We start from the raw sequence: 8096 nt of genomic DNA, 5'->3' as shown, positions 1-8096 counted from the left end.
GTATCAGTCATATCAGTCAGCTTCGTTAGACTCGCTGTCATTAGTGCTTTCATCTGTGGTAATTAATGCACTCCAGACCTTTGAAGATGTTTTTTTTTTTTTTGCTTTATGCTTCAACAAAAAAAGAGACACAGCATATGGGTTGCTATTAAAAAGCAGTTTCCATGGAAACCACCAAATTTGATGCTTGGATCTAAATAATTACCTTAACAGAGGTTGTTGCGTGCGGTTGTGTCACTGTATCTTGCATTTAAGGAGCTGTTTTGCATGTTGTTTACTTTCTGCGATGCCTTACTAAAACTGGAAGAAAATTAACCAAATGTGTTTTTAACATTGTGCCTAGAGCCATCACTTTAAGAAACAGCAGAAAGTTTAATTTAATTTGACTGGGTGTGAAGAGTTTTGAAAGTCAGTGACATTAACTATGCCAGGAAAACATTTACATCTTAACAACAGTAGAAAAGTCGTATGTTCCATAAACGTGATCATGGGCAGCATGCTTCTCTTGTAATGTTCACTTTATCCACAATGCAGAATGTAACATCAGATACATAATAATACATGTAGAAAAGAATGTCATGGTTTACTATGGCAACAAAACATGGAATTTTTGAATATGCCGTGGTGTAAATGACGTAGGAGGAATGACTAGAAGAAATCTCTTTTTAGATAAACAGAACACCTTGTTGAACGAGGGGACAATATTAACCATTCAGCTATATCCAAAAATTTATTTGCAGTTAGAATTGTGGTCATTATAAATTGTGTAGTTTCAGTAATTCTCTCTCTTTGGATTTCATAAATTCATTGTGTAGATGCAGAAATCTGAAACTAATATTTTAACCACCAATTGTAAGAAACAGTGCTCTGTTAATAAAACCCTGACATTGAGTTTGCCTGAATCAACTGTTCATTTTTCTGTCAATATGGTTATCCAGCTTATTAAAAATTAGTTCGTAACATCCCTCTGCGATATACAGGACATTATTGTTCAATAGTTTGGTGCCAGTATTTTTTTTTTAAAGAAATTAATACTTTTATTCAAAAAAAGAAAGCATTAAATTGGTCAAAAGTGACAGTAAAGACATTTATAATGTTCCAGAAGATTTCTGTTTTTAAATAAATGCTTTTCTTTTGAACTTTCTATTTATCAAAGAATCCTGAAAAAAATGTCACTGTTTCAGATGTCCACAAAAATATTAAGTAGCACAAGTGTTTTCAACATTGATAATAATAAAAATTGTTTCTTGAGCAGCAAATCAGCATATTAGAATGATTTCTGAAGGATCATGTGACACTGAAGGCTGGAGTAATGACATCACCGGAATAACAGGAATAAATTATATTTGATAATCAAATCAAATAGAAAACAATGGAAATTGTAATAATATTTCACAGTATTCCTGTTTTTACTGTTTTTTTTTTTGTATTAAATAAATGCAACCTTCATGAAGATAAGAGAATTCTTTTAAAAACATAAAAAATATTACCAGTCCAAACTTTGAACAGTAGTGACCTTTGGGGACAAAGTGATTTCTGATGTTTGCAGAATTTTATTTGACTTTTAATTTAATAACCTTGACCAAACTTAAGTTCTGTTACTGATCAAGATTCAAGGTCATGTATATTTACAGTAAGTACCTAGATCCAGCAATGTTATCTTAAACTGCATTTCACATTCTTTTTATTGTGACAACATTTTCAAGTGAAATAGAAAAACATGATAAATTATGAACAGCAGTTGCACGAACTCGAGAAATTTAGTGAATTTTGATTTCATGTCGACTTGAATAGTGATAATTTTTGCTTTACAGGCAGTACTATTTGCTTGTAGCACAGGTAGGGGGGCTGTTTGATAATTTACCTACTACAGATCCCTCAATAAGATGTGAAGTTCAGAAGGACTCCCTGATTAGTCATTTACAGCTTGATAAACTGTTTGCAACCATTTACTTAATATTCATTCTTGCTTCATTAAAAACTAAAGATGACATTGTTTGACGGGGAATAGCACAGTCTGCCTCCCAACAATTGTTCAGTTTGACACTTTTATTTTTGCCTGAGTTTCTGGTATATTACTCACACTTTGACCATGTCTAATATTAAGCTCTGAAATGTATCAGTAGACGGTCTTTGCTATAACATCAGTAAACACTTTTAATGCTTATGGAGCCATTAAATGCAGTCAGGGGCAGCCATGACCAGATCAGTGCCAGTGAGGGAGATTCGTCTGATTAATGTTACCTCAAGCGTTTGCGATGCAACATTTACTCAAATATGACATCCATTTTAGTCCCCCGACAACCTTTGTCTTGTCCTTATGCTGCAAAGATGGTGCATGTGAAGCAACATACTGTACATACTGAAATAACTGAATACAACAACTCTGGAAACCCATATTCAAAATGCAGCAACAGCTGAGAAATCGACTCCTTTGCTTGTTTTGTTAGAGATGAGCTAAATAAGTTAATTTGTACATTCATTATGAGCCAAAAAACCTAAACATATTATATCATGCATAATGTAATAGTCACAAATTATTAAATAATAAGAGTTTGTGAAATCAAGGAGAATTTTTTTAAATTAGTTTCTGGGCAGACGTTCATCTCAGTAATTACTGTTGATCAAGAGAAATAATACAGGGGCTCTGATCAGCAGTGATGGCATATTGGCACCTGTATATTTTACAACCTATATTTTATTAACAAGTGATATAATTTTAATATATTAATCTACTTGAGATACCAAAAGAAAAAAATTTTTTACCTTTAAATGTACCGATAGCAACCATCATAATAATGCAGGCCAATACTGTTGGAGTAACATACACAACACTAAAAAAACGCAATAAACATTTAGTAAATAACATCAAATGTAACAAAAAACAACACTAATGTGCATTACTTTTAACAAAAAAAAAAAGAATAAACAAAATTATAAAAAAATATAATCATATGCAGTGTTGGGGGTAACGCATTACAAGTAACACGAGTTACGTAATCAGATTACCTTTTTCAAGTAACTAGTAAAGTAACACATTACTTTTTAATTTAAAAGAGAATATCTAACTTGAATATTTTAGTTGACTAAACTTAACATTTTTAGTTAGCGGCGTAACAAATTATTTTAAGTTGAAACAATTATTTTTTTTACAATGTAAAACTTTTCATAAATAAAACATTCTATGAACAATATATAAAGATTTCTGAATGTTCTCTGAATGTTCAAAACGTCCAAAGAAACATTATTTTTGACTGGACTCTGGTAACATTTAAAAAACATTAGATGAATGTCTAACAAAAAATTTCAGAATTATTACGTTTCATGAACGATATATAAATAATGTTTTTGTAAAAACATTTGGAGAACATTATTAAAGACCAGATAACTCCAAAGCTAAAAAATATATATATTCTAAGAATGTTTTGCGAACGTTTCATTAAGTTACAAAAACCTGATTTCTGAATGTTCTCTGAACGCTCAAACATCCATCTTTTAAACATTTTAAAAACATGTTTTTCTTGGTTATACGAATGTTAAGGTAACATGCAAACATTATGGGAAAATCACTTCTGAATATTCTTTGGATGTTTCAAAACATTTTAAAAATGTTAGATGAACATCCAAATACAAGGTTTCAGAAATTAAGCGTTCCATGAAGGATGTATAAATAATGTTGTGTTAACATTTTGAGAATGTTATCAAAGAGCAGATAACTCTGAATGAATGTTGGTTAAGGAACGTTTGTTACGTAATCAGATTACTTTTTTCAAGTAACTAGTAAAGTAATGCATTACTTTTTAATTTACAAGAGAATATCTGAGTTACTTTTTCAAATAAGTAACGCAAGTTACTTTTTTTTTCCAATTTATTGATTGACAGCTCTCCTGTCCCCATGTTGAGAGAAATCAGATGTTACTGTAGTTCTAAAATAAATATGAATGTGCATTAATTCATCTCACTCACAAAAAAAAAACAGATTCAGTATTGCTCAAAATTAATAAAAATAATGCAACTCAGAATATGACGCAAACCTGCAATAATTAAATGTTAAACAACACAAATATCCTTGTGTTTAATGTATTTAATCCCATTCTATTAACCAATGTCTTTGCTTCTGACCTTCGATGATCCAGTTCAACCGTACTAATAATCACAAATTACTCTAGACAAACATTTGTGTGTCTTTTTTTATTGCTGAAGTGTGTTGAAATTTCTTCTTCTGCATTCTACTGTACGGATGTAAATTTACTTTCCCTTCAGCCTGAGGTTTATTCATTTCACTTTTGGTGTGAAAAGGCTTTTATATTTGCCAAAAATATAACTTTTTTATTTTAAAAACAAACAAGCAAGCCCTGTCCAGATTTAAAAAGTAACACAAAAGTAACGTAACGCATTACTTTCCATAAAAAGTAACTAAGTAACGTAATTAGTTACTTTTTATGGAGTAACGCAATATTGTAATGCATTACTTTTAAAAGTAACTTTCCCCAACACTTATCATATGTGTCACACAGTTATTACACAAACAGTTAATTTCCTTGTATTGCTTTTTACTGTAAATTTATTGGTTATTCATAGTTTTTACGTATAAAAACATCCATAAATCTGACAGTATTGACAGTATTTTACAGTAAAATATATATCATTTGATGTTACACCATTTAACTAAACTTTTTTTTTTACTGTAGCATTTTTACAGTATTTTTCTGAAGCAGTATTTTTCTGGTGTGTGGGCTTTTACACAATTACTGTAAATTAAATTCTAAATAAATTTAAACTTTTCAACTTTAGTCATTGTTGTGTGCTGTATGTTTTAGCTGCAGCTTAAAGGATCCATTTCAAAACATACAGTATGATTATAATGAAGGTATGGTATTAATTTGGCACAGAAATCTCAGGCTCCCAGTCGGCCCTCTGGCATCCTCAGGACACCTGGCTACAGCCAACTCACGAATACATCAGAGTGGTGTCATTTACCCATAATGATTTCAGCAGTACTGTTACAAAACATCTCAGCATCATTATGAAGTCAGTGCTGCCCTTACACATGCCTAGGGCTTCCTAATATAGCGGTAATGGGAAAACCTCAGGTAGATTATTTATTGATGAGATCATACACATCTGAGCAGATATATGTAGAAGTTTGTAGTCAAAAAACTTGATGTTCCATCAACTTGCTGTTGACATTCTAAAATTTTTTGTTGTATGACTTGTCACATCATTTTAACCTGACTCTTCACCTTCACATGAACCTCTGTCTTCATTAAAAAACCATAGCGGGATTTTGCTCCTTATGCGCTTGGGACTGCTAAAAGTTCAGCGCTTTTATTGCCACTGCACATTTGAAAACGGATCCTGAGAGAGGAAGTCGGGTGAATGTTTCACATGTAGTTTCAGGATATTTTACAGTCCCTCTGCCCTTTTGTCTGACAGTGTCATCAATCTGAATTGTGCAGCTCCCTCGATGAAACATTCATGCTGGATTCCTCGAAGGCAGAAGTTGCTGAATAGAGAACGCTGACCTACTGGACTGATTTGAAGAAACCACAGACATTGACTGGCAAAATTATGCTCATTATGTGGCCCAAATTTGGTCTTTAGCACTGTGAATTTTATCGACGGCACTGAATATGTCTTTTTCTTCATGCTGTTTGTTGCATTTAATAGTTGAAGACTTCCTGGCGGCGTTGTGTGGGTATTTGTTTGTTTGCGAGTGTTGCGAAGGTTTGTATACCTGAGATGTGGCGTGCAGTCTGAGCGTCGTGTCTTTGACTCCACAGAAGAATGTGATTATGTTTTTCTGGCCTGCAGAGCATCTGCAGAAGGTTAATCCGCTCAAACACAGAGAAATCTCAGGCCTCAAACTAGTGCTGGGCGGTATACCGGTTCATACCGAATACCGGTGTTTATTAAAAATACCGTGATATAAATTTTTGGTCATACCGCCCAGCACTACCTCAAACCACAGCACTTCTCTGACAGCTTTAGACTGGAGATAGAATGTCTGTGCATTCATATGAAGCAGTATTGAGAAAATTAATTTGTTTTTTTAAAAGAAGTCTCTTATGCCAAGAAGGCTGCATTTTTTTATATCAAAAATAATCTTCAGTGTCTGGAGTATGATCCTTCAGAAATCATTCTAATATGCTGATTTGCTGCTCAAGAAACATTTCTTAATATTTGTTATTCATATTTTTATTTGCTTGTTGCAGTGTTAATTTTGTCAACGAAGACGAGGATGAAAAATATTCGTTAACAAAAAAATTTTCTGTGACTAAGATGAGACATTGACGAGCTAAAACTAACGCGAACTAGCGATCTGAAACAATGGCCTCAGCACCCGAAGGGGTAGGGATAAGGTGACGAGACGTCCCATTTTTCCCGGGAGTCACAATTCGTTGTCGATTAGAAAATAGCTGCCAATATAAATGTAACTGCAGTTTGACTAAAAGTAATGACTAAAAGTTGACAAAAATGCAATGACTTTTCATCGACTAAAACTAGACTAAAACTATGAAAGACACAAATGACTAAAAGACTATTAAGCATTTTCGTCTCAAGATAAAGACTAAGACTAAATAAAAAATGCCTGTCAAAATTAACACTGGCTTGTTGAATGGAATCAACCTACTCTACAAAAAACCTTGTTAGACAAATTTTTGTTCCCCGTCTAAATGCATTGTTTTAATTATAGAAAGGAATAGAAAAAGAGTATACTGTATTGTCCAAATCAGACCAATATGATTATTTACAATGGGGTCATTTTAGCCCAAGCCAATATTGTCACTGATATACCATTGGATCCATAGTTTCATTTCAAAATTATGTTTGTGGTGAATATTATAATACAGAACAATACTTCATTCTAGACTATATACATGGCAATTTTTGTAGTAATAGAGAATGGAAAGATACAAAATGCATGCTCATTTGTTTCTGCATGGCTTTGTCCCAGCATTCCCCTGTAGTAGAGCAGACACAGAAGATCCATATTTTAGTGAACGTTCTTAATAGCTGGCCAACCGTGACAGAGGTTTGGATGTGCGGTCCAGCCTGCTCACAGTGTCCTAACTAATAAACAAAAATGGGGAGGGAGAGAGAGAGAGAAGAAACGCATCAGTGGTACTGCGGATTTTTGTGTGCATCATATTTAAAGATACAGTTGCCCAAACTCATATGCTGTTATTTTGGCATGGAACACACTGAAGAATCCGAATGCTTTGGCCAAGGCAAAGATTTTTCCTATTGATTTTTCCCTGTCGTATGACTTTAGAAGACTTTGATTATAGCGCTCAAATCTCATGGACTACTTTATAGGGCTTTTTTTGTGGAGGGAAAAGTGGAAATATGCTCTAGACAGAAGTAGAAAAACAGATTAAAGTTAGAACAGTGTGAAAATGTGAAGTTTCAAAAGAGCAATGGGGTGAGAAAGTGAGCTGTGATAAGATGTGCAGCAAACTGCAGGAGAAATCTAAATCTGGAGGAGCAAAGAGGTTCTAACAGGATTCCCAGCAGGAAAACAATACCTCCAAAAGCTCTAGAGATCTTCCTGATGGCGCAGAAGGGAATAAACCCTCCCAAAGACAGAAGATCCATTTCTGACTTCTGCTGTTAAAAACTGCTCCCTCAAAGCAACTCGTGACTTTGAAAATAATGTCGTCTAGTAGAATCAAAAACAGTGTTAAAAATAACTGGTGAATTAGTGGTTTAATGGAATCCTAAATGGAGGCATCTGTACCGCTGTGATACTACAGAGCTCCTATGGGGCTTGACGCATGTCTGAGTGTGTGAGTTTGTGAGAAAGTGGTTTGGCATTTGCCGTATGTGATCATCAATATCTTCTCCTATGAGCATGTGCTGATTCTTATAGTTTTTACTACAGATGGGTGTAAAGAATTACAGTTTAATGTGATGATCACTGAAGTTATAAATAGAGATGCACCGATCGATCGGCTAGGGATCGAAATCAGCCGATTTTCCTCATGATCGGCCCGGATCGGTCAGTCTCACTTCTTTCCGATTTCGAGCCGATCCGTTTTGTTACCAGCGGCACAGGCAATAACATCAGCCGTGCATTCTCGCTCTCTTCTCTC

At 34.0% G+C, this 8096-nt stretch overlaps 1 protein-coding gene across 1 annotated transcript in view; it reads left to right on the top strand.

Moving 5' to 3' along the window:
- LOC107710660 (liprin-alpha-2-like) overlaps positions 1-8096 on the top strand; it is a gene marked incomplete at its 3' end in the record, with an annotated part of 51029 nt that overhangs the window by 14838 nt on the left and 28095 nt on the right. The window lies entirely within an intron of this gene.

This window comes from Sinocyclocheilus rhinocerous, unplaced genomic scaffold (genome assembly GCF_001515625.1).
Source record: "Sinocyclocheilus rhinocerous isolate Xijiao unplaced genomic scaffold, SAMN03320098_v1.1 scaffold357, whole genome shotgun sequence".
NCBI lineage: Eukaryota > Metazoa > Chordata > Actinopteri > Cypriniformes > Cyprinidae > Sinocyclocheilus > Sinocyclocheilus rhinocerous.
Note: the sequence above shows the minus strand (reverse complement) of the source record. Positions and strands in the feature narration are given on the sequence as shown.